The 27914-nt window shown below is 31.0% G+C and overlaps 1 pseudogene; it reads right to left on the minus strand.

The window, feature by feature from the left end:
- Positions 1-21584: 21584 nt before the first annotated feature.
- Positions 21585-27256, minus strand: LOC111374595 (annotated as a pseudogene).
- Positions 27257-27914: the final 658 nt, after the last annotated feature.

The following is a 27914-nucleotide window of genomic DNA, read 5'->3' on the forward strand; positions in this document are numbered from 1 at the left end:
ACTTTTTAATTACCTTTCAAAATAGAGGAATTCAAGTCTAATAATGTCTAACCACTTATTTTCTAATAGCATAGGTGAACTTTCCTAATTTTTTCCTTCCTATTCTCCTTTTTTTTCCTTCTTTTTCTTTTCTTTTCCCTCTCTTTTTCTCTTTCTCGTTTCTTCTCTATTTTGTTTCATCTGTGTGTGTGTGTTATGTGTGTTGTGTGTGTTTTAAATTGATTGTGGGTGGATTCCACCCCCTCATGTTATACTATTTTTTTTAATTTTTTTTTGTCTAAAGTTTGACTTTTCTTCTTTTTTTTGTTTTTTTTTTTGTTTTTTACTAAATTAAGATATTACAGAAGAACATTGAATATAAATGATTTATAGAAATTGGAAGAATGAATTGTTATAATTTTATGTAAACTAGAACGAATTTTCCGATCAACATTTTTTGATGTAATGGTTCATTTAGCTATTCACCTACCTGAAGAAGCAAAACTTGAAGGTCCCGTTGCATTTAGGATGGACGTATCCAATTGAAAGGTAATTGTTAATATTGCATACATATATACTTGTTCATTGAATTATTATTTTCAAAAAACTTTTCATGTAATATTTGATGATAAAATACTAGGTCGATATAAGAGTTATGTTAAGAATAAAGCTCGACACGAAGGATCAATTGCTAAAGCATATATTGTTAATGAATCTTTGAATTTTTGCTCGATGTATCTAAAAAGACATTGAAACAAGATGTAATCGACCTAAGCGCAATGACAATGGTTGGACCCCATCTACAAGCTTGTCCATCTTTACTCAAAATACTAGAATATTAGGTCATGTACAACCAAAGTTACTTTCAAAATAGGAAATTGATAAAGCGCATTGGTATGTCCTAAATTATTGTGATGAAGTTCTGCAATATTTAGAAGAAGTTCTTAATCAATTTTTAAATTGTTTTGCTATTAATTACTAATATGTTGTTGTATTTAATTGCATGCTCCTTTTGTAGTGAGCACATGGAGCTGTTGCCACCAAAAAAAATCATAGTAATTTGGAAAAAAAAAAAAACTAGAAGAATTTTTTCCTGGATGGTTTGCTTCACATGTACGTTATAATACATATCTTATTTATTTATTGACGCAAAAAAACATTCATATCAGAAGGTATATTGATTAATATGTTTTTCTTAGCACAAATAACGAGATTATATAATAAAAAAGATTCGGTTGTAAACAAAGAATTGTATGCATTAACATGCAAACAGATTTTAGAATATTTTCCTATTTGGGTTGTATAGCTAATGGGGTACGATTCCTTGTTAAAGATCGAGATGATTGTCATATAACACAAAATAATGGAGTGATGGTGCTGGGAGATGAGAACATCAACCATCCATCAATTGGTACTTCTCATCTTTGATGATGATTTATATCAAAATATTTTGTTTTCATGCTTTGAAATGAGGGAAAATAATTTTCACACCTTTTATTTATTTAATTTTTAAAAAAGTGATGGAAAAATTACAAGTTTTAAGAAATTTTAATGGACATCTAAATATAAAGCTATTATCAATTATAAAATGTGTTAACTAATTAAAAGTTTAAGGATAAAAATGACATGAAAATCCATTACATGCATAAGTACTGTAATAAGCAAAGATTAAGAATCTTAAGTTTAACAAAAATATGATACCGGTGCAACAAAATAAAAATTGTTGTGTGAATATAATCACCCATCTCCAAATTCTTTCTAATTTTTTAACCAACATCGTGGAACTTTCATCGTTTCCTAAAAAAATGTTAAGAAGCTAAACCAAACACTAGTTCTTTAAATGCCGAAATCACTTCAGAATCCTTAAGATAAATAAATATAGCTGTTTTTCTATTAGTGAAAATCATCTAAATATTGTTTGTCAATTGTTCATTGATCTTCAATTCTCCTCATTTTCCATCTTCAGTGCCAATATCCACATCTGCTCCTGCTACACGATCAAATATTTCTCATTCTGAAAAAAAAAAAAAAAATTCAACCAATGATAACTTGACAAAAACTTCTTACCAATCTTGAGTTGAATTTTCTATTAGCATTAGTCAACACCGATTCTCCTTAAAGAGAAACCAAAACTAATAAAACAACCCTCAAAATTCAGCTTTGAGTCAATGACACAAAAGAAGAGCTTCAAGCTCCTCATTACAACCAAAAATTGATTACAACCTAACATGGATAGTTGTTCTCATCCCCTCAAAATCAATTTTTTGCATTAAATATAAAGAAGATCAAAGTGTTGACCATTTCAAAAACAATTTAGTCACCAAAGAATTTACACAAACTATTTAACAAAACTTTTAGTCCGATGATTAAAATAACAACTATTCGCCATGTTCTTTCTATTTCATTGATCTCAAATTAGGATATAAAGCAATTGGACGTAAAACATGAAAGTCCAAGAATAACTAACCAAGAGGGGGGTGAATTGATTTCTAAGCTTTTTCGAAAAATAAACTTAAATCAAGTAAGCAAAGGATATGTCGATGAATTAATAATTAAAAGAAAATAAAAGCAAGTAGATAAATTAAATAATAAATTAAATAAAATAATGATAAGTAAAAGGGTAGAGATAATGCCAACAATATAATTGTGGAGGTTTAATCCAAAGCAATCATCTACGTCCTTCATTACCAAATTCTCTAGCACGAGCAAACCCTTGTTATTATATTGATTGACTTGTGGTACAATCCAATCATTTACAACGCTTCCGGTGACTTACAAACAAGTAGCACTGATCGTTATACCTCAATATGACCCACACTATTGATCTTTACGGAACCTCAATATGACCCCACACGATGAATTACAACAAGGAGCACCAATGCTTATACTATTGAGCTTTCACGGGACCACAATACGACCCACAAGTTTTGAGAAATGATTTTACAATGAAATTTCTCTTTTAATGAATTGAGTAATAAGATAGACTAACACTTCAATGAATGCAATAAATGATAGCTCAAGTGAGACGAAAAACTTTGATGAATATGATAATTAAATATTTAATTCAATCAACGAAATTTTTTCAATGAGAAGATGAAAATATCTCCCCTTTAATGAATAAAAGAGATATGTGGAACTTCGATAAATATTATGATTTTACAAGTTTGATTCAATAAATCAAAATTTTCATATATAGAAGTGGAAGAAATGATACAATGTAAGTTCAAAACTTTTTTTCAAATTATATTTCTCTTCTATGAATGATTGAAATAAGTTAAAAAAAAATGATGAATAACTTTGATGATGATGGTGATGAATGAGGTTGAACCAATTAAAGTTTTTTATATGAGGAAACAAATGAAATGAATGCAAAGAAAAGCTTAAAAAATTCTCAAATAAAAATATCCCACTTTGATGCTCTTGAATCTCTTGTGAAGAATGAAAAGCGTGAGAATATTTATAGAGTTGAAAACATCAAAAAAATTTGTAATTGCAGATGACTTGTCCAATCAATCACCTATTGTCTGGATGATCAATATAGTCGTTTGTACAGTAAAAGTTAGAGGTCTGAACGGTCAAATATTGGACGGTTGGAATTTTTCGATCGACCGCCACCTTTGACCGATTGACCACCTCTTCCAGCTTGCTGACTGTCGACAATTTTTTGTCATTTCACGTTTTGACCCCATCTGACCATATTTGAAAGTTTTGAAAAGTATGGACTTTTGGAAGGTATTTTTAACTAATTTTTCAAGATAAAAATATATTTTTAAGTCAAAATATCTTTTTAAAAGTCATTTTTATATTTGACTAAAATATTGCATTCGAATGACTTTTAACGTATAAAAAATTATTTTTAATGCGTAGAAGGATTTTGAGCTTAAATATTTATTGTCAAATATCAAAGTGTTAGTACCTTTATATTTTGTCTAAGAAATCAAGTCTTTGATCTTCCTCTGAAGTTTGGCTCTTAAATTCTTCGAACTTTACCTCCTTTTTATGACATTTGTCATGCTCTTTGCTTTTATCTTTTCAGCTCTCATCTCAAATGATTTGACTTGAATGCTTAACTTCCACTTTGATCTTCATTTTAAGTCCGATATATAATGCTTGATTGATTTAACATTGAACGATCATCATTCAAAATAAATTGCTAGAAACAATATTAATCTTACTTGTTATAATCAAAACATTGATGATGAAGTCAGCCATAGGTAAAAAATTTCCCCTTTTGATTATGATAAACAAGATGATTTACAAGGTAAGATAGAACACTTCGTATCAAATTCATAACGTTATAACGTTATAAATTTATCGTGTAATTCATATTCCCGTCATCTTTTACAAATCAATAACCATTTATTCAAAGCATATTATATTTTCAATTCAAAGCATACATAATCATCTCACTTCATATTCCCCTTTTGGCATATGCAAAAAGATATAACATTTAAAATCAAAACATGACCATAGGAAACAATAGAAGATTCCCCTATTTCAATTCTTTTCAAATCTATCACTTAATTTTCCCTTTTAGCATTAAAAAAAAAAAAAAAAAGTTAGCACATATAAGAGGAAAAATATGTCATATAAGATCAACACTTCAAATCAACCATAGAAAATAGTAATATATTCCCACTCAATCAAGCACAAGATGTCAAATCTATGCAAGTTTAAATAAGAGGATAATCATCACTTTAGAGTAAAAGTATTAATGAAAGCATGAGTGATGAAATTACAAAAGTATAATCATTTGGATAAAATTTATTCCAACCAATTATGCACATAACATCAATCATACAAGAATATTTAATATGAATTCAATTTAGCAACATATTTCAAGTTAATCGATAATTCACATACCTCTTTGAATATATGAAAATCTATCAAGGGTTAGGTTTAATGAGAATATCGGCCAGCTGATTTTTGTATTCACAAATTCTAATACAACATCCCACTTTTTGTTCATGATCTTTTAGAAAATGATATCTAATCTGAACATGCTTGGTTTGAGGGTGCAAAATGGGATTCTTTTTGATAATTTTATGGCATTATTGTTATCACACATGATAGGTACATGATCAAATAATTAGCGGTAGGCACTAAGAGTTTGTTTCATCCATAGGATTTGTGCACAACTAGCAACAGAGATATATTCAGTTTTGGCAGTAGATGATGCAACAAAATTTTGTTTCTTACTAAACCATTGTATAAGTGCAAAGCCTCGAAAATGACATGTTTCTCTTTATGATCAAATTGTGTAACCGGCCCAATTTGCATCCGAATAGCTAAGTAAATCAATATGAACATCCCTTGGATACCAAATGCCTAATGTTCTAGTGTCACTAAGCTATCTAAAAATTATGTTTACAGCATTAAGGTGTGATTCTTTAGGATTAGATTGAATCTAACATTCAAACATAAATATGATATTGGGTCTACTCGCGATTAAGTGAAGAAGAGATCCGATCATAGCTTAGTATTTTGCTATGTCTATGGAAGTACCCTGATCATCTTTGTCCAATTTAATTGATGAGCTTATTGGTGTGTTCAATTATTTCTCTCTTTCATTTCAAACTTATTGAGCGTGTTCATGATGTACCTTGTTTGACTCCATTACTTAGGAAGTGATTGATCAGTTGTACTTAGGAAGATTTTTCTTCATCTTGTTACACATTTGCTTCTTCCTCGTGTTGATTGTCGACATCTTTTAGTTCTTCCCTATTTTGATTTTGAATGTTCATTTACTCGAAAGAAATCTCCAAACTTACGTCATTGACAATACCTTTCTCTTGACGAAGTTGCTAGTAATCAATTACCAAGAAGGATTCCAATATCAAACTTTGAACCAAATTTTATTTAGTGTTCATGATAAAACATTTACAAACAAACACACACTTTAAAGTAACTAGTATATAGACCTAGATTTTTTTTTTTTTAGTTCATTTGGATTTTTGGTTTTCTTTCAATTAACCAAGATTTTATTCATAAAATAGCAATTGGTGTTAACGACTTTGGTCCAAAAAATATTTCCGTAAACTATTTTCATTTACCGTAGTGTGAGCAAATTTTTTATTTTTATTTTTTATTTTTTTACAATGTACGATTCTTCCTTTTACTAAACCATTTTGTTGAAGAGTTCTAGGAGTCAAGAAATTGTGTTCATATCCATTTTTATTACAAAATTTATCAAAGGCAATATTATCAAATTCTCCACCGTGATCATTTCTAATAGTTGTAATGGAGTACCCTTTTTTCATATTGAACCTTTTTACAAAAATGTTTAAATGCATTCAAAACTTCATCTTTTGGGTTCAAAAATGGGACTCAAGTAAATCTAGAAAAAAAATTAATAATGACGAAACAATAATATTTACCATTTAAGCTTGTAATTCTACATGGTCCAAAAATTTTCATGTGGAGAAGTTAAAAAGATTTTGTAGTTGAAGAATATTGCTTTAATTTGAAAATAACTCGTTACTTGTTTTCCATGTATCACAAATTTTATCTTTCCAAATTTCAAATTTGACAAATGTTTAACAAAACAATTTTTATTCATTTATTTATTTATTTGGGAGTTTTGAACGTAGGTTCATGCTAATATGATCTAATCTTCTATTCCATAATCACGTATCATATTTTAAAGTTGATAATCATTTTTTTTTTTTTGCATTCAAACTTGGTTTTTTTCCCCCCAATTCTTTCCAAATTTTTATGGTTGGAATAGTGTTTTTTTGAAATTGTGTGGTTGAAAAAGAATGGAAAGTTTTCTATTTGCGTATAATATTATTTTATGAAAGATTGTGTGGTTAAAAATAAGAGAGGAAAAAAGAATGAGAAAGAGAATAGGGCCCAATGGGAGCATAAACATCCTTACTTCGACTTCCTATAAACATCATCTCTTTTGATGTGGTATCCTTGATAAGACACTTGGAAAAATCAAATTTGACAAGATAACATTCATCAAACTATTGACTAAACGTAAGTAGATTACATTTAAGATTATCTACTAAGAGAACATTTTCAATAAAGGGAGATGAATGATTACCAATAATTTTGATGTCAATGATTTTTCTTTTGGCATTATCTCCAAAAGTATCATGACCACCATCCTTTATTGGCAATAAAGCTTGATCTTCATTCATGTAATTTGAACATCCACTAACCAATGTCTATTTACTCATTATTTTCCTTGATACCTACAAAAATAATTTAATTTTAGTCTTTGGTACCCATATAACCTTGGGTCCTTGGTAGCTAGTGTTAGTGAACTTTTGAATCCACTTATAGTTGTCTCAAAATGTAATCTCTTTTCGATGGAGGAATAAAAGAGCTACATATCCATTTTTATTACAAAAGTCACATGCGACATTTGAAATAGGAGAAGTAGAAGTTTTAAAAAAGAAATTTCTAAGAGATTTTTGTTTCAAAAGTGGTTTATATCCAATTCCTCCTTTATCAAAAACAATTTTTTCTTCACTAAGCATTAAATCATAAAATTTCTTGCATTATGTAAATTTGTGAACAATTTAAGTCAAATCCAAAATCTTTTCTTGTAAAGAGGAATTTCCCTCAATTAAAGAATTGTAATCGACTTTTCCTTTTTCAAAATCATTTTGAATTTCCAAAAGTTTCTTTACCTCATTTTTCAATGAAGAATTTTGTTGGTAATTTTTTTTTTTTTTTTAGGATCGAATGATTTAAAGCAAGTTTTTTTCAAAAATTTCAAGAATTTCATCATATGAACAATTTTTATTTGAATTTACCTCATTTTCAGTAGCCATGAAACACATGTTAGCAATTTCCTCTTTACTTCCATCTTTTTCATGGTCATCATCATCACTCTCATCCCATGTTGATTGAATTGCTTTCTTTTTGATAAATATATTCTTTTGTTCGCTCTTTTCTTTCTTATTTTTGGAATCGATGATTGTTTTGAAAAGTTTCCATTTCTTAACAAGAAGAACTGGATCATCAAGTTCTTCATCATTCACATTTTCTCTTGAAGTGTCTTCATTAACTACTAATTCTAAAGCAATTTGGCGTCTTTCTTCTTATTTGCTTTTCATTGTTTTCTCCTTTGTCTCGGTGCAATTTAACTCATATGTCATCAATATTCCATAGAGCTCTTCCAATGGATATGTGATGATATCTTTGGAGATTTCTATCAACATTCTAAATGAGCTCCATTCTTCTGAGAGTAACCTAAGCACTTTACTTAAATGTTCACCATTAGTAAATTTTCGATCAAAACCTTTGAGGCTATTAACAATATCGGTCAAACGGGTGATCATGTCAACAATCGGTTCATTTTCTTTCATAAAGAAATTTTTAAAGATCTAAGAGATTTATCTTAGTTTCTTTCACTTTGCTAGTTCCAACATGAGAAATTTCTAAAGTAGGCCAAATATCATAAGCGGAATCACATATATTAATACGATTAAATTCATTTCTATCTAATGCACAATAAAGTATATTTTTGGCACTAGCATATAAAAATAATTTTTGCCTATCTACTTCATCGTATCCTCTCTAGGTTTTGAGATAATTTGATCAGCCCTACTGTCAACTTTAATAACTTTTATGGATACATAAGGACCAAATTCAAGCACTTCGCAAATAGTATAATCTATTGATTGAATAAATATTGTCATTCTGGCATTCAATAGTTATAATGAATACTACCAAAGAGTGGAGGTCGATTTGTAGAATGCCCTCAAGATGAAAAATATGGTTAGTCATTGCTCAAGATTGTAGAATCCTAATTTCAAAATGAGCACCTTGCTTGGATACCAATTGAAAGCCCAAGAATAAATAACCAAAGGGAGTGAATTGGTTTTTAAAACTTTTCGAAAAATAAACTTAAATCAAGTAAGCAGAGGATATGTTGATTAATTAATAATCATAAGAAAATACAAGTAGTTCAATTAAATAAGATAACGATAAGTAAAAGGGTAGTGAGGATGCAAACGATATAATTGTAGAGGTTCGATCCAAAGTAATGATCTACGTCCTCTGTTACCAAGCTCTTTGGCACGAGCAAGGCCTTTTCACTATATTGTTTAACTTGTGGTGCAATCCAACCCTTTACAATGCTTTCTGTGAATTACAAACAAATAATACCAATCTTTATACAATATTGAGCTTTATGGGACCTCAATATAACCTAAAAGTTTAGAGAAATGATTTTACAATGAAATTTCTCTCTTAATAAATGATACCAATGAATTAAGTACTAAGAGAGACTAATATTTAATGAATAACAATAAATGATATTTCGAGTGTTAGATGAAAAACTTTGATGAATATGATAATTAAATATTTGATTCAATCAATCAAAGTTTTTCAATGAGAAGACGAAGAAGAAATAAATACAATGTTAGCTTAAAAATCTTCTCAAAATATCTCTCTTTGAATGAATCATGATAATAAATTACATACCAAAAGAGTGATGTGGAACTTTGATAAATTATGATTTTCCCAGTTTGATTTAATAATCAAAGTTTCGAAATATAAAAGTAGAAGAAATTATACAATTTAAGTTCATTACTTTTCTTCAAAATATCTCTCTCTTCTATAAATGGTTGAAATAAGTTAACTATAAAAAGAGAGATGAAAAACTTTGATGATGATGATGATTAATAAGTTTATATCAATCAAAATTTTTGATATGAAGAAACAAATGAAATGAATGCATATGAAAGCTCGAAGATATCTCACTTTGAAGCTCTTGAATCTCTTGTGAAGAATGGAAAGAATGAGGATATTTATATAGTTCACAAAAAAAAAAAAGTAATTGCGGATGACTTGTCCGATCGATTGCCTCTTCTTCAGATGATCAATATAACCATTTGTACAGTAAAATTTAGATGTCCGAACGGTCAAATTTTGGATCGTTGAAATTTTTATATTGACCGCCACCTTTAGATAGTCAACCGCCTCTTCGACCTGATTGACTACCAGTAGTTTTCGATCTTTCATGTTTTGGCCCCATTTGACCCGATTTGAAGGTTTTGAATGACATGGACTTTTGGAAGGTATTTTAAACTAATTTTTCAAGACAACAATATCTTTTCAGGTCAAAAAATCTTTTTAAAAGTCATTTTTATATTTGATCAAAATGTTGCATTTGAATGACTTTCAATGCACAAAAAATTATTTGTAATGTATAGAAGGATTTTGAGCTTAAACATTTTTTGTTAAATATCAAAGTGTTAGCACCTTTACATTTTGTCTAAGAAATAAAGTCTTTGATCTTCCTTCGAAGGTTGGCTTTTAAATTCTTTGATCTCAACCTTCTTTTTTGATGTCATCTCTCATGCTCTTGATCTTGATCTTTCTTGGCGTTAAGAAAAACACTCAAAAGTACGAAGCAATAATCACTCAAAAGTATGAAGCAATAAAAAGCAAAGTAGATAGGTTGCTAGAAAATGGCTTTAACTATAAGGGCCAATACGCAGTTTGGATATATAATTTGGTCTTAGGATCATAAAACAACAAAACGTGGGGAACATGCCAAAATTTCATGGACTTGAGTAAAGCTTATCCTAAAGACAGCTTTTCGCTTTCTAGAATTGATCAACTGGTGGATGCAACTGCAGAACATGAGCTATTAAGCTTCATCGATGTATACTTGGGATATAATCAATCCCCATGTATGGACCAGATAAGGAACATACCACATTCGTAACAAATTTGGGACTATATTATTACAATGTAATACCATTTAAGCTAAAGTACGCTGAGCAACATACTAAAGGCTAGTAAACAAAATGTTTGCGGATCAGTTAAGAAAAACAATAGAAGTATGCATTGATGATATGCTTCGAAAAAGCCTCCAAGCCGAGGACCGTTTTAAAAAAATTAGAAGAAACTTTCAACGTATTAAAAGGAGAATAAAATAAATAGTGATACAGGCTCTTTTCTAATAGTAGCTTCAGCATTTATGTCCTATTTTCTTCTTTTTGAATTAATAAGAATAAATTCAATATCTATGCTCATTGGTGAGAAGTTTACTATTTTTCTTAAACTTAAAGAATGGTGGTTCCCTCGTGAGAGTAGTTGTTTATGTCATTTTGTATCCCATTCTTAAGGTATAGTTTTCTTTAATCATAGATCCAAGCAGGAGAATTCATACAAGCCGAGTGGGCCTCGAAATTTGTCTACTCCTAGTTTCCTTTAAGCAAGAGATCCATATCCCTTTTTGGTTGGGTACTAAAATAAAGAAACTAGGAAATATAGAATGAAACTCAATCTGCTGAAATGTGCCTTTGGAGTTAAATCCGGAAAGTTTCTAGGCTACATGGTCAATCAATGAGGTATCAAAGCGAGCCTAATAAAATTCAAGCCCTTATAAAAATGTGATTCCCATCTAAGCCAAAGAAGATAGAAAGCTTAACGGAAAGGGTCGCATGTAAAGTATGTTTGCATCGGGAGCAACATACAAATGCTCCCATTTTTGACATAGTAAACATTCAAATTGGAAAAATGCTACATCTAGAAAAGTTGTTGCCCTTTGAGTTATCTTCACAACTAAATTTGAATCATTTCAATCGAATATCGAAAGAGAAAGTTATGTAAAAAAATATTAAAGGAAGTGCGGTGCTATAGACAGGCTTGCGCCGTCGCAAAACCAGAAACTCTAATAGAAAGGTTCTAGAGAGAACAATGTAATCTATTTGAAACCCTTTCATCTCTTTTACTCAAGATTCTAGTTCTTTCATTGTATACTTGTCAATTTTATTCTATATTTATTGCTTTGAATTACTTGATCAATATTTCAATGATTTTGTGAGTCCTTTATGAATTAAGAGGTGAGTTTTAGATTTAGACCGCATATTAAAATCTGGTAATTTAGTATAACATGTAGAGATACATATACTAATTATTGCGGTCATTACATGGATTCTTAGAACTAATATATAGTTTAACTATGACTAATTTGCAAAGAGATATGGGATTGAGTTAGTTAGATAGGCTTAATGAGAACTCGAGAGGAGTAATTGAATATAATAGAAAAATCAGATCGAACATTACATTAGGTTATGAATTTTAAATTAAGACTTAAAGCTGATTAATAGATGAAATTGTTATGCCCTAATATCTCATTCGATAATTGAATTCAAAATCAATCTTTGTGTGGATCCAATTATTTTTCAGTAGTTAGATAAAAAGTCACAACAAATCAAAATCTTTGTTTATTTTCATCAAATAGTATTTAGAAATATTAAATTAAGCATTAAAATATAATTTTCATGAGAACGATAATCTGAACTCAAAAGTCCACTAAATTGCTTGTTATGATATCGTACACTTATAATAGAAAAACGCAACAAGTTTTTGGCTCTATTGTTGGGGACTATTTACATTTTGTCTTAATTTATTTTATTTTTGATAATTATTTGATTAGTTTACTTTTTTAATTCATAGATAAAAGGTGTTCATTTTATGTTTCATACCCAAGACAATGACCTTGATCTATTTGATTTTGAAATAGAACATACCTTCAGATGAAGACTCAAAGAACACAAACAAAAATAGAAACATAAGATGAATGTTGAATTCCAAAAGAGCCAATTGGATAGGTAGGAGTGTCTCTGTACTATGATATGGGTTTCTTATTTTTGTTTCGTAAAAGTTATTGAAATTTCAAATTTGCGGTGGCGTGTCTTGTTGGGAATTTACTTAATGTGCATAGCGAAAATTTTCATTTCCCACCAAGGATTTTCTTTGTGTTTAGAGAAAAACTATGATAAAGAGTTGCAGTTTTGGTAAATTCTTTGGAGAACGATTCTGATCTGCAATTTACAACTGTCCAATTGTCCAGGCTCGAATGTAAATCAACATAGAAAACAAGATTGAGAGAACCATATTTTTTTCCTGTGATAGCAAGAATATGAATTGTATTCTCTACATTAAACTTAATTCGATCCAATATTTAATTAATTTAATTAATTAATTGTGCCTATTAATAAGCAACCCTATTAATTAATTTTTCAATACTTGTTAATTAATTAATATGTTAATCTCATTCTTCTAGTTCTCTTTTGTGTGACGCCCATTAGGTTCTCAATCACGATGCTTAATGACGTGAATTATTATTTTGATCTAATCAAAATCAATAAATTAAAATACTCTTTCTAATTTATCACCAATTTACAAATGTCGTCCTAGATTGATATTGAGCAATGTGTTGAACAATACATGTGATGAGAAACATCAAGTGGTATGACAAAACCAACTTGTTCATTTACCGTATAACTATAATCCTTTTGTTAATATGATCGATCAATTATGAGATATGTATATGTGTCAATCTCAATTGTCGATCATATATTTCATTGTACTATTTAGTCAATGTAAGAAGTATGTAAGTCGAAAACTCATTTTCAACTATACACCTTGGCTATGGATTTTGTTATCAACTTAACTGTATGAAAATGTACATCGTAATCTCCTACTAACTATGAATCATTTATTGATTATTCATAACCTTCATAAGATTCTTAACATACTCGAACGATGCCGTATTAGTGTCCCTTTCAAAGCAACGCCCAACAATTCCACTTTACCAAACCTTAGAGATTAACCACTGACACTACATAGTTATTCATGTGAAATCTTCCCAGGGGGTCTCCAATATTTTTATTATATAACAAAACGTTCACTATTCATTTAATTATCACTAAACTTTAGCATCTAAGAACAGCTACTTAATTCACAGTAAGAAATATCACACGTGATGGTCTATTCGTAATAATGATACCCGTATCTATTTATTACTTAAGACCACGAATGATTTAAAATTCACTCATATTGTAATTTGTATCCCAATCACAACTCCTTGTGATAAACAAATTATTAAGACTTAAATCAATGGACTCTATTATTTAATACAGTTTATTAGAATAGTAATTTTAGTAAATAATACATCTTGCCAAAATAAATGCATTAAATATATTAAAAGTGCTTACATGAATTGATTGGACTTAGGACACAACACTTACATATCTCTATATAGAAATTTATTATGTGGGTTGCTTCCAATGAAAATTTTGGATGTTCCATGATAGAGGCTCGACTTTTTATACTCTTTCATTAAAAAAATGCTTGCTGAGAGCCCTTTGAGTCATAGACTCATAAACCAGAATTCTTTCAACTGCCTTCAATTGAATATCCCAAGAGGATACTAAATGCGTGTGATGAACTTTAGAAAAAGTTTGAACTGATATGACAAAATTTCCAACCTCAATTACATGGAATTAAGTACTGTTATGTTGGCTGAACTACTCTCAGTGAATGAAGAAGCACTTCTCTTTGTGTTATTTACAAAGCAATCTTAAGAGTGCCATCTCCATCGGCCAAGTCCCTTTCGATGAATAACAAGAGAACTTGGAGTAGGGTATCTGTCCTTTCTCTTCCAGAAAAATAAATCAAAATTGCAAAACTTACATTAGGGGCTACAACGAAAGCTAATTTAGTGTTGGAACTTTTCCCTTTCTTTAATCCATTTGTAGTAGTAGTAGTGCTTGGATTAGATGTGCGGAGGATTTTTCCTTGTGAATGGGCTTTTCCAATCTGATTTGAGTTTTATAGAAGATTTCCATCTAAGATAAGCTTTACACTGTTGCTAAAATTTAGAGATGAAGGAACAAATTGTTTAATCAATTCCATACACCGTAGTAATTATGCTCAGTTATTATTTTTATTTCTTCTCATAAGAGTGCTTCTGTTTTAAATATTAAACATGTACTAATTGAGGAAATGTGATAAGTATATTTTATACACTTATGTAGACTTCAAAATATAGACATTTAATAGTTCTTTAAAGCAATTTTAGCCTAATTTATTGTATATTTCATTTATTAGGTAAAACTCGATGGTTGGAAGTTAAATTGAAAGAAAGAAGCAAAAAAATGTCGAAGTACAAAGTTGAGGACCAAATTACAAATATCCAGTGGTTGAATTGGACTATAAGAGATATTTTAAAGATTGACGGGAGTCAATTGGATGCAATTAGAAATAAAAAAGGAATGGAATATCATCAGAATATTACCATAAATCGACTTCCAATCACATGATATATCTTCCAGATTTTTCGTCAAGGATTGCAAAGAATTTTTGGCAAAGTAAACATCCGAATTGGAAAATATATATCTCTAGGAAAATTTTAGCCCTTTTAGTTAGATTTCCAACTCATTTTGAATCAACTAAACCAGATATCGGGAGACAAAGTTAGGATCAAAATATTGACTGCTGTGCAGAGACAAAAAAATCCGCGCGTCAGTGTAATTTTCTTTATTCGATTGGAACTCTTTTGGAAACCAATTTGGACATGATTTTTCACTAATTTTTGACCACTATAGATACCCAACAGGAGAATACATAAAGGGGGCTCTCATACATATCTCTTATACATAATATACTCCTATATTCATCAGTTATCATTATCAAATGAGGAAAATTCATTGTTTTTGTGAGAGAATTGAAGGGGACTTGCAAGAATTCAATCAAGTGAAGATTCAAACTTGGTATTGGACAAAGAAGAGAGAGCGCAAGTGGATATTCATTTGGAAACCATTGAAGAGATTCAAGATTTCAGGATTTATGTTTATCTTCTCAATTTATCAAAAATTTGGGTCATGTCTTTCCACTTATATATGATTTCTTGTAATTTCAATATGTTAGGGTAGTTTTATACATTGTTAGGATGAGATGAACCCTGGTTATGATATTTTTAGCTTTTAATTAATTATTTTGACTTTAGTTTGGTTTTATTTGTGGATATTTTTTATCGTTTTTATCATTCTTTTTAATTGTTTGATCACTAATTGAATTCTTAGTGGATTTTATTATCATCAAGAGAGACAATAGGATTTTAGTACAATATAATAAACATTGTGAGGGTCAATAGAGGATAAAGATATACCTCTATGCTTTATATGGTTTCAATAGGTGTTCTAGCACTTATTAATGCATTTATCATGTTTGCATCTTTCATCGAGAGATAAGAAAATCGCAAGAGGGGAATAGATTTGATCATTATCGAGAGAGACTTTCAATTAAATTAGGAACATTGATCAACATGAATGATTTTAAATTGTCAATTTAATTGTTACACTAAAAATGGGATAACAAGGGGGATTCTACATCTTAGCAATATCTCTTGCAAATTTGATAAACTTTCTTACATTGCTTTTAGGTTAGTTGATAGATTTAATAGTTTTTAATTACAACTCGATTTTGCTATTCGATTAAGGGTAGTGTTAGCTTTAACTTGATCAAACATATAGCTCTCGTGGGTTCAACACTCTACACACCACTTTATTGCTTGTTCACGATCTCAGTCACTTGCGAGTAATTAAACGATCAAAATGCAAAACTTATGTCAACCTGCTCTATTCCTTACTACAACCTAAAATTTGTCCATTACTAATGTGTCTCCTCAGCTCCACATCTCTAGAAAGAACTGCATTTGAGGGAGGCAACAGTGCCAGTAACATGAATTCAGTCGAATAATCTAAAGTTAGTATACTTTATTATATCTCTCAGCTTCCGGGCTTTCATAGAATAGTCGATCAAAGGTATCTGTTTGGTCTCTCCCTCAATATTTGCATGTATTGTGTATATTTTAATTATTTTATAGACTCAAGAAGAATTTTAGTAATTTATGTCAATCAATTATATTCGATTTTCAAATTCTGAACGTGGAAGCATGTGACGCAGAATGTAAGGGGAAATAATGGTAGAGGGAGAGACACCAAGAAAATGAATGATCGAGCTGATAAGGCCTATGATAGTAGAGTTTAGCTACTTGGTCAGAACATCTTCACAAGTTCCTTAGGTAAAGCTTCCTATGCATATTGTGCTCATATTTGAAGCACGTGAATTCATAATTGTTCTTTAAACTAAGCTTTGTAAGTCTAACATCATTTATTAAATATTGAAAAATTGCCCTCTTCTTATTCTTGTTATCATAGGCACACTAAAATTACCTTCAAATTAGTACAACACGTGCATTTACGGGCAAGAAACTAGTATCCCTAAAAGTTTGTGATGCGAACCCGCATAGCGCAATCACTACCAAACCCACAACAAATTGAGAATCAAACCCAAGAAAGCTAAAGGCAAGGTTTTAGATTAAACCCAATAAACTGGAACCAAGCAACCCGAATCGTCGACAATATGCAGACCTCTTGATTACGTAATTTAAATGAATCTCACCCGTTTGATTTGAACGTCACAAGATTAATCTTGATAAGTTCACAAGTTGTTCAACGAAGAACGAGAGAAAGCAATTAATGCCTCGCGAAAAATATTCAATAATATGAGAGTTCTAATGTTTTACAATAAGGAATAAAGTATTTATACTATTCTAGAGAACCTAAGTAAACTAGGAAAAATATCTAAGAATAATGTAAAATTCGTCCACAATAGCCTAATTATAGTAAAAATCTACTAATAATGAAATTCTATTATAATAAGGAAAAAACGAGAAATTTGGAAAAATTCGCCTCGGATTTGGCCTATGCGGCCGTATAGCTTTAGAGCATGCAGTCGCATAGTGCAATTGGTTTGCGACTTTGGGACTTCTGCTAGGTGTATATGGTCGCAGGACTTTAGACCTATGCGGCCACATGGTTTAATGCTCCATCTCCATTTTCTTCAGTTTTAAAAACGTTGATCCAATACTCTTCGGCTTTCGTCCCCAACATGAAACTTGCTCCATTTTGCATCCCGAACATTGTTTCATCAACCGTTGCTTTGACGAGCAATCCCATCACCTCTTTAATGCACTTGGCCCTCGATCGCGTCATCAGCCCCTCGACTATCAATGGATCTTTCCTCCGGCTCGACTCTGGACTTGACTTTGGTACTTTTGCTTCCTGGATCACATCAGTTTGGTAGCCTGTGTTCAAACTATCAATGATTTACCAAACTTTAATCTTTGATAGTGTTACCAAAGTATTCTTTACCGAACTATCAATCATTGAACTCGATCATTTACGAAAAGCAATCAAACATCCCTGACATTGTAAGAATGATTGTAGATGGGGTGGGAGGTAATTACAAATTAACCATAATGTCAACAAATAAATAACCAAATATTTTTTAATGAACAAGTACAAAAATATATTGCATATGACCAAGAATACAGAGTCAAGTCAAAAGCTGTACCTTTAATTAAGAATTATTCTAGTTGTTCAACCAAGTTTTACAGCTTGAAAATTGGTGAGGCGTGGGGATCCACACCATTGATTAAAAAAATAGTTTTTGAAATGTATAGTGTAGATCTCTACCAACTCATTGATTTTAAATCAAGTTGTAAACTAGGTAGTACACTTGGCATGCTTCATCAATTAATTTCTTTTGTCACCACCAAAATCAGCATTGTACGATTCAATAACTGGTTACTCTATTTATCATGTGTTAATTAACTAGATTTAGCTCTTGTTTGAGCTCCATTTTGAGGATAAAATGCATTTTTTGTATAGTCTGTTGATGAAAAATGTGTGGTTAAAAAATAAGGAAAATTTTGAATTTGTATGTAATATTATTTTATTAAAAATGTGTGGTTGAAATAATGTCAAAATACTGTTTAAAAATACATTTTGTTTCCAAAGAATAAGGCTCAAACAAGGGCTTAGAAGATAAAATTGATTTTTTACAAGGAGTACAGGCATGGTAACTTGTGCCTGTCTGGTGTCTTTGGTAGCCTATACCCTTATGCAAAGAGGTGTTGCAGAAATCAAATACGAATTTTTGTGCCTTCAACTTTGTGTCCCTAAATTGATTCAAGAGAACATAACTAAGCATGAACATTGAATCATGTTACATTGATTATTAGACACCAAAAAACAAAAATACAATTTACTAAAATAAATTATAAGAAAAACAAAATGAGGCTTTCACACTATATGTTTTAAATAGAGAGGTTTACTATGATTTCCAAAAGTTTGGGAGTATATTGCACATAGAAAAGTTTCTAGGGACGTTTTTTGCTATTAATCCAACCAAATATTTGTAAATGACAACATTAAGGTACGACAATTTATTGCATATTACCGAGAATATAGAGTCAAGTCAGAAGTTGTACCTTCAATTAATGCCTTCTGTCACCAAAAAAATGGCATCGTACGATTAAATGACTGGTTAATCTATTTATTACCTGTTAATTAATTAGACTAGGACATAAAACTGATTTTTGAAGGAGGAAGTAGATATAAGTACATGAACGCGTGAATAGGGATGGCAAAAAAAAAAAAAAAAAATCCACTGAACCCGATACCCACGGGCCGTACCAGAAACGGGGTGGCGATTACTCGCTTAATTGGGTATTTGAGGCGGGTTTGGGGTGGGAAATTTTACCATTACCCATACCTGCCCCTTATTTTTTTTTTTTTAAATAATTCAATACTTTGAACAGATACTCTACAAAATTTCATTAATTCTAATAGAAAATGGCAGCTAAGATTATCTAAAAAATATGATAAACAATAAAAACCTTGGTTTACCGAATATATTCGAATAATTTAACTTTTAAAAATGAATAAATTAATTAAAAAAATTAATAACTATATTATTCTATCACTTTAATGAATGAGGGCAATAAAATTAATTTTCAAAAACTTAATAAAAAAAAATGGGCACATGAAGGAGTAAAGGCCCCACCCTACCCCCCCGTCCCTACATATTGTAATTAGACACTAGTTCAAACCACCAATCAATCAAGTAATTATTTTCACTAGTCTTCGAAAAAAATTTCACATACAAAAATAATTTTGTTCCGAACTAATAAAAATAATCAAGAAATATGTTTTCTTGATTATTAGACACCAAACATTAAAAACACAATTTACTAAAGTAAAAGAAAAAGAAAAGCACAACTTCAGATGCAATGACACCAAAGATTAACACAACTTGACAAAATCACATTTTCTCTTGAATTATTTGCAGCACCAAATTCATGAAGTCAGAAAATTTTATTTATCTTATTTCTTTCTTCTTTTTCCTTTTTAGCTGAGTGAATAGTGAGTTGAGCCCCATTCTGGTGTATTATGGAAGCTAAGAAATCAAATTATTTGGAACTTTAAAGTAGTTAAGATGCATACTTACAAGCAATCAGTTGCACCTTAAATTTATATGCTTTATCGTACAATCATGTGAAAAATGTATTGCCAAGCAATCGATTGTACTAAAATTTCGTAGAATGTAATGGCCATATTAAATTTATAGAATGGCCATCCAAGTAAAGTGCAAGTTTGTAACCGTGTTTTTATTGGCTGTGTATTCAGGAAAATGTATTTCGATCTTAAACACCGCAAATGTACAGCTCTCTAATAAGTAATAAAGGGATTGTGAGTCCAAGTATCGTCCCACAAGGGTTGACATAGTTTGATTTTTATTACCTTGACCTCAACCGAAACAAGAATGATGAGAATGTGCTTGTTGTAGTGAAATTACAAATAAAATAGATTAAGTGTGCAACTATGAATGAGTTAACGAAACTAAACGCAAAATTACGCTAAATGCAATGTGATATGTTCTAATGAATGACGACTGTACTAGAATCCTGAATCCCTATGCAATAATCTGCTTTAACCCTAGTAATACAAATTGACAACACACTTGAATATTGAAGAATCAATGTTCCTATTATATTTAACAGTCTCCCTCGAGTAAAGTTAAACCTGTTCTCATATATAACCTGACTATATCTCTATGACGGACGTGAACATACAAGAATGGATGAATTTTTATGAACACTTAAAGATTCACAGAGCATAGCGGTACATTTCTGTCCCCTATTGACCCTATGATGATTTATATCATATCGAGCCTATTTTCCATCTTTCAAATACATAAAATAAGCCACCACATTTACACAATTACTGTGCACAATAATTATGGAGAAAAAGAATTCATATAAATCATTCAATATTCAAAAATGTGTTTGAATGTCAACAATATAAAATTAGAGATTAAAACATCGTATCACATGATTCATCATTCTCCTAGTACATAAAAATTAGCCTAGTTTGATGGAAGTAAGAAAACAAAGCGAATTTTGAAGAAGCGACGTCACCCAATTAATAGTTGATTTGAACCTTCACATCTTTGGGTTGTACTTTACGTTTCTTGCCTCGTTCTATGCTCCCAAATTCCTTGGAAATATGTCAGAATGCATGGTAAATGCTTAGGGATGGCCCTAGGGTTTTAAAACATGTCCCAAATTTGGTATCCATAAGAGTTTTAATGAACTAAGGAAACTAGATTTTCCCCATCGGGTTTATACTATGCAGCTGCATAGTTCAATTCAATACAATTGCATAGTTCAATTGATTTTGGCCCTAAATTTTTTTGAAAATAGGTGTACGACGACATAGTATTGGAAACTTTTCAAAAGTTTCAATTTAGTCCCCTAAACTCTGTTTTCTCTTTTCTTGACCTTTCTTTTCATTTCTTCTTCCAATACTCCATGTTTTCACCAAATTGGTTAACTCTTTCAAATCCTTGTTTATGCTTCCCTGTCATCTTTTGACTATTTGCAATTTTGTCCATGAACTTTGATTTTCTTTCATTTTGGTTCTTTTTGCTTGTTTTTCCTAGATTTCACCACATTCATCAATGTTGTCCTACAAAATATAATTTATATAGGATTAAGCCATATTTCAACATAATGACTAACAATTGTCCATGTTTTTGGCCTAAATAAGTGTGTAAAACGCACTTATCAAACCCTTCAAACTTGAACTATTGTTTGTCCTCAAACAAAATTGTGACTTTGCTCTACACAAAACATTGTTTGACAACCTACTATGTCATAGGATTTTAATTTAGTAATCAGTTCATTAAATAGTTTCAATAGTACAAATATCAATTCAACCATTGCATGTTATATGCACAACTCGACTTGTGTGTGTAAACTCATGAAATCGTATCAAGCTCATGATTGGCTCAATCTCCCAACCCATAGTGGTCAAGTATTTCCTTTCTTCACTCAAGTATTTCCTTTCTTCACTCTCAAACTTATTAGTTTCACTTAATATCTCGGGGTGTGTTCTAATGTCAAAATTTTTTTAACTCAAATCCTTACCCTTTCCTAGTTTGGATAGATCTTACCATCACAAATTCACAATTCAACAAGTAGAGATTCCCCTATTTTTTATTGCTTCAACATTTAAGACTAAACTAAGCTACTTGCCTTGCATTAAAGATATAGTTTTTTAACCAAATATCTTGGGGCTTAATTAATACAATTGTGTCTTTCCTCATTTATACTTATTTTCTCTCTCCTTTTTTTTGGCATTTTCTCATTTCCTTTCTATATAACCCATGTAGCGAGCTTTAGGCCGATGACTCCCATGTCAGTTGACTTTAGGGCACCAGGTTTAAAGACACCCTTATAAGCTTATTCACTATGGTTATAAAAGCTTGAGAAGATGATATTTTTATTAACTTCTCCCCCTCTTACTTCTATATGACGCCTTAGTGAGCTTTTGACTGATGACTCCTAAGTCAATTGACTTTAGGGCAATAGGTTGTCAAATACCCTTACAAACTTACTTACTCGATATATAAAAGGCTTTTAAGACAAGTGTTTTTCGCACAAAGATTAATGCTATTCCCCTTCTTTTCTTTAGATATTTATTTCCCAAAACCACCCATAACTTAAGGCTTTCACCTCATCTTCACGTCATTTGTCTTAGAACAATCCATACAAGATAACTTTATACACGGAATCCCTGCTTACTATTCTCTTGTAATAGCTCAACCATCTCCAAAACCACCCTAAAAATAGACTATGGACAAGTTCAATAGAGGTTTTTTAGGGTTATCCTATTCTGTTAAGCTCTTTCTTGAATAATGAACCAAATCACCAACTCAACATGTAAAATATGAATGTTGCGCTTAAAGAATGTCAAGTTTCACATAAACAAGTATTAGATAATCTAATCATGCACTATTTTCACTATTCCTACACTAAAACAAAATGGACATTTTACAGCGTGCAATACACGCCATAAAAAGTCATTTACGGCTTGCGGTCGCAAGTCGTATAAAGCAATGCTGTAAATAGGAAGATTTTTTTACGGTGTACAAAGAATGCCGTTAATAACTTTTTACGAGGCGCAAGGGCACGCCATAAAAATTCACCTTTTACAGCATGCATGTGTAAAATCCCGAATTTTTACTTAGCATTAATTTATTTAATAGGAATGCAATGTTCAGTTAAGTCCTTATACAAGTTAATTGNGAGATGCTCAGTGCTATTAGTGGTTTGTCCACATCTTTTCAAATACGTTGTTATGTATGGATTTAATTACTTCAGTTCAGAGCACCTTTAGGAGAAATCATGATACAGTTTAAGGCACAATTTAGCCTTCACGTTATTTGCAGCGCTTGCTTGAATTATCATTTGTCATGGTATGATAATTCTCATGTTATGTTGGTAAGAGAATTTATGCATAATTTCACGTTTGATTTGAATGTGGAGTAGCAAGCATCTCATTGAGTATAATTTGTTATACTCATCCCTCTCTATTTACAATTTTCAGGTAGAAATTAGTATGCTCGACGGCGGTGGATGGATGCATATTGGACCAATGGATCTCCATCATGAAGTACTTTAATTTTTAGAAATACTAGAATATTTAATAACAGTTGATTATTATTATTTTTAAATTTAGACTCAATTGTGAGTCACGTCATAACTTTCAATTAGCCCTATTTTTATTATTTGTTAGAACTACTTTTATTAATGTTTGATAAAAGATATGATTCCAAATTGTTCCGCATATGTTATTTAATTTAATTTACCTTTTGTTAAGGTTGTTCAATTTTTACTGAATTCGTCGTTATATTAAAATGTATTTGCCTCAAGCACTTTATTAATTAATTCATGTTTGGTAACGTTCCGGGTTCCTAGAGAATTCGGGGTGTTACAGCATGTGCACGCCGTAAATGTTAATTTAGTTTTTTAAGAATTTTTTTTTATTTGTTTACCAGCAAACCCATAATAATTACAAAACAAAAATATATACATTAATCATATATAAACATATTTTATATATGTCCAATAAACAAAAATAATGAATACGGTTCAATACAATATGCCAAAATGTAGAGTTCGTCTAAAAAATTCTAACATCGTTAACCTACTCAAAAAGTTTATAGATATATAGTTCACAGAAAAAAGTGCAAGAGCATTCAAAAATATCGAGATGACAAGCAAATGCATACCATCAAGTAACATGACAAACTTTGAAATGCGAACAATAACTTACCAAGATTTGCAGCTCTTGTAAATTTGGCGAGTTCACAATTAGCTAAAGGACAACTAGAACCTCTTTCATGTCATCAAAGCTAACTTGATACAATTCTATGAACTTTAATGGGTGATATGTAATTGGAATGCATCCTTTGTGACTACCGATACTCAAATACGAGAGGTTAATGCGTTCAACGCAAAAAATTATTTTCACATTTTAAAATAGCTATGTATAATCAAGAAAATCGCAAGTGATTTCTACACAAAGGCAAAAGATAACCATATCTAGTTATTAATCTTAAAAGTAAGTGGAGATGGATACTGATAAGTGTATTTTTGCACACTTATTTAGATCACAAACATGACTTAATTACGAGCAAAATATTTAAATTGTAACTTAATCTCATTGAATTCATGCAATGTAGGTGTTTCTATAAAAAATGGTGAAATTCAGGAGAAAAGAGCCGAAAAATGACTAAAATGGAGCAAAGTGATAGTTCAGGGACCAAAGAACAATTATCCAAAAGATGGTTCGAAGGACAAATCAAGGAAGTGAATGAGCTAAGTACCAATTTGGTGATATTATGAGATGATGGAAATAAAAGAAACAAGCAAAAAGGACCAAAATGAATCAAACTGAAAGTTCGGGGACCAAGTTGCAATTAATCCGTAGATGAGATGGGAAATGGAATGAAGATTCAAGAGTGTTAGAGGTCAATCAGATGAGGAAAGGAGTCAAGAGGTGAAATATGGTTGAAGAATATCAAGTATCAACTTTCAGACGAAAAAACTATGCTCGTGATTTTTAGTCTCTATTTGAGATCCATTTTTGCAATAGTAAACATTAGAATTTGAGGAAGCCTATTTCTATCATAAGTGTATATCTTTGAGTCTTCTTTCCAATTCACTTTGAATCACTTCAATCGGAGATGAAGAGAGAAATTTATTACCAAAATACTAAAATCTGTCCGGCGAAAAGAATGATATAACTATGCGGTCGCATAGTATAAACTTCTATGCGGTCGCATAGAGGCCTCCCGAGAATTTTTTTCTCAAATTTTTTTACTCTATGCGACAGCATAGAAATGTACTATGCGGTCACATAGAACAAGATTCAGGGCCGATTTTGCGGTTTCCTTATACGACTGAAACTCTTTTGGTAAACTAATTTTCACGCGATATAAATACCAAAAAAGTCCAAAAAGAGGAAAAATGGATTGGAGGCAGAAAAGCACTTCTTGGAGAGGATTTTGAGCGCAAGAATGAAAATTTACATGAAGAGCTTCAAGATTTCATAACCCAGTGATGCCTATTATCGAAAATCTAATGTATTCTTTTATTTTAACCATGTTAGGCTAGATTTTCATGTGCTAGGAGATCGATTTACCATGTAATTTGATCTTTAATTTTCCAGTTTTGTAATTTGACATTAAGACATATTTCTATTGTTTTGAATGATTTATATGTAATTATTGTTTCACAATTAAGGGCCCGTAATTGTGTGAGTTTGGGTGATTTATTCTTGCATTCGAGAGAATTGGAATAGGTTCGACATAATATAAATCATCATAGGGTTCGATAGAAGATAGAAATATATCGCTATACCCTACGTGAATCTTTAAGTGTTCATAAAATCGCATGCATTTTTATATTTGCACTTGTCATAGAAATATAGGACGGTGGTATACAGAAATAGGTTTGATACATCTCTCGAGAGAGTATTGGATAGACTTAGGAACATTGATTCGTCACAATTGAAGTGTGTTGTCACATTATGAAACTAGGGTTTTAAAGTGATAATTGCATGGGAAATCATGATCCTAGTGTGTTTAATTCCAATTGATTACAACAAACGTGTGTTCTCAACATTTGATTTCATTCTAGAGTATTAAAAATATTGTTTTGCATACTTAATTTAATTTAATCATAAAAATTACATAATTAGGATTTTCTTTCCAAAATTAGGGTTTTAATTAAGTTCACATCCATTTTAGTAATTTAGTTTCGGTTAAGGCGACGATAGGTAAAATTGAACTAATCAATCTATGTGGGACGATATTCGGACTCATTTAATCCACTTTATTACTTGTTAACGAACCGTACACTTGCGGTAGTTTTTAAATCGAAAGAAATAATTTCGTGAACAAATACCTTTGTGAAGTATATATGTCCAATAAGCTTCTCAAGCTAGGAACACCACCGAGAAACTTGTTGAAATTGTAGCTTGAGCTTTGTTCGAAATGCTCTGCTATGTCATCAGTCATCTACATAGCAATAGATATGAACACCAAAAGTGGAGTGTTCACAAGACATATATCCTTAAATTCACCTTCCAAAATCAAGTACTTGAGATTTGGAGCACTGACAGTCAATTCTAAACTATTGAAGTACGATAATGTTAGACTCTCAAGAAGAGGACAGCTTGCAATGAGGAATTCAATATCGTATGGGAGAATCAGAACTTGTTGAAGATTGAGGTAGTTCAAGTGAAAGAAACCTTTAAAAGAAGGTGGAGGGTCCAATTCACAACGACCAAGCTCCAAATGATTCAAATTTTTACAAGAGAAAAGAGAAGATGGCGCCCTAAACCACTTACCTTCTCCTAATTGAAGAACCAACTCTTTAATATCTTTCCGTGAAAGGAAAGTTGCCACTAATCTATATCGTATCAGCACTGCAAGTACGAGGTAGATAGAGAGAACTTGTGAATCGGTCTATCATGAAGAAACAAACACCGGGTAATAAAATTAGAAAGATTGTTCTCAACAATTGCTCTATCATTACAAAGGGTCACATAGTTGTCATCAAATGCAAGCTGCGTTAGTATGGCCCATTTGTACCTCCATTTGCTTGATAAAATGCTAGTTCTCACGGCATCCCTTATTTAAAGGTTTATGAGGATGGTTTCTATAATGCTTTGAGGCAGATCACTAATCAAATCTTGCTCAAAATCTATTCTCATTATTCAACAGAATAAATCCAAGCTATGAACTGTGAAGAGAATAACTATCCTACAAACAAGAAATTATAATTCATATCTATTATGCTCATTTTGCAATATAACTCATGAAAGTGCCTCTCAACCACCCTATATTAGACAACAATTTTGTCGAGAAATTCACACTTGAGCTTTCGACTTTCATCATAAAAAGACTCCACTTCTTGGTGCCTGTGATAACCAAAGATTATTTATCCCTTCCAATCTAAACTATGATTATTCATTGATTCATATTATTTAGGATAAACATCAAACATATGATATTCTAATTACGCTAAATTTCCTCAACCTCCTCATCAACCCATTATACTAATCATGGCTTTCTTGCACTATTGGCTTACAGTTTTCCAATGAATCAAAGCAATTTTCTCAAAATATAATGAAACCCGTTGAAATAATAGCAATATTAAAAGATTAAGAAAAATAAAAATAAAATAAAAAGGGGATCTTGACAAGATGGTTGAAATTGATAAGAGATCAGAACAGAAAGCATTATAATTTCTAATATAGAAACTAAAGAAAAATTGTAAATTACAGAAAAAACTAGGAATCACAAGGGAGACTCAGCTCTCAGGGTCCCACTATATCAAGTCCAAAGTCTGCTACCGATTGCTTCAAGGCTCTATTTCAAAGCCCGAAGGTGCTGCTACTGTTGTGTGAATCGTG

Source organism: Olea europaea, unplaced genomic scaffold, assembly GCF_002742605.1.
Source record: "Olea europaea var. sylvestris unplaced genomic scaffold, O_europaea_v1 scaffold1262, whole genome shotgun sequence".
Classification (NCBI taxonomy): Eukaryota; Viridiplantae; Streptophyta; class Magnoliopsida; order Lamiales; family Oleaceae; genus Olea; species Olea europaea.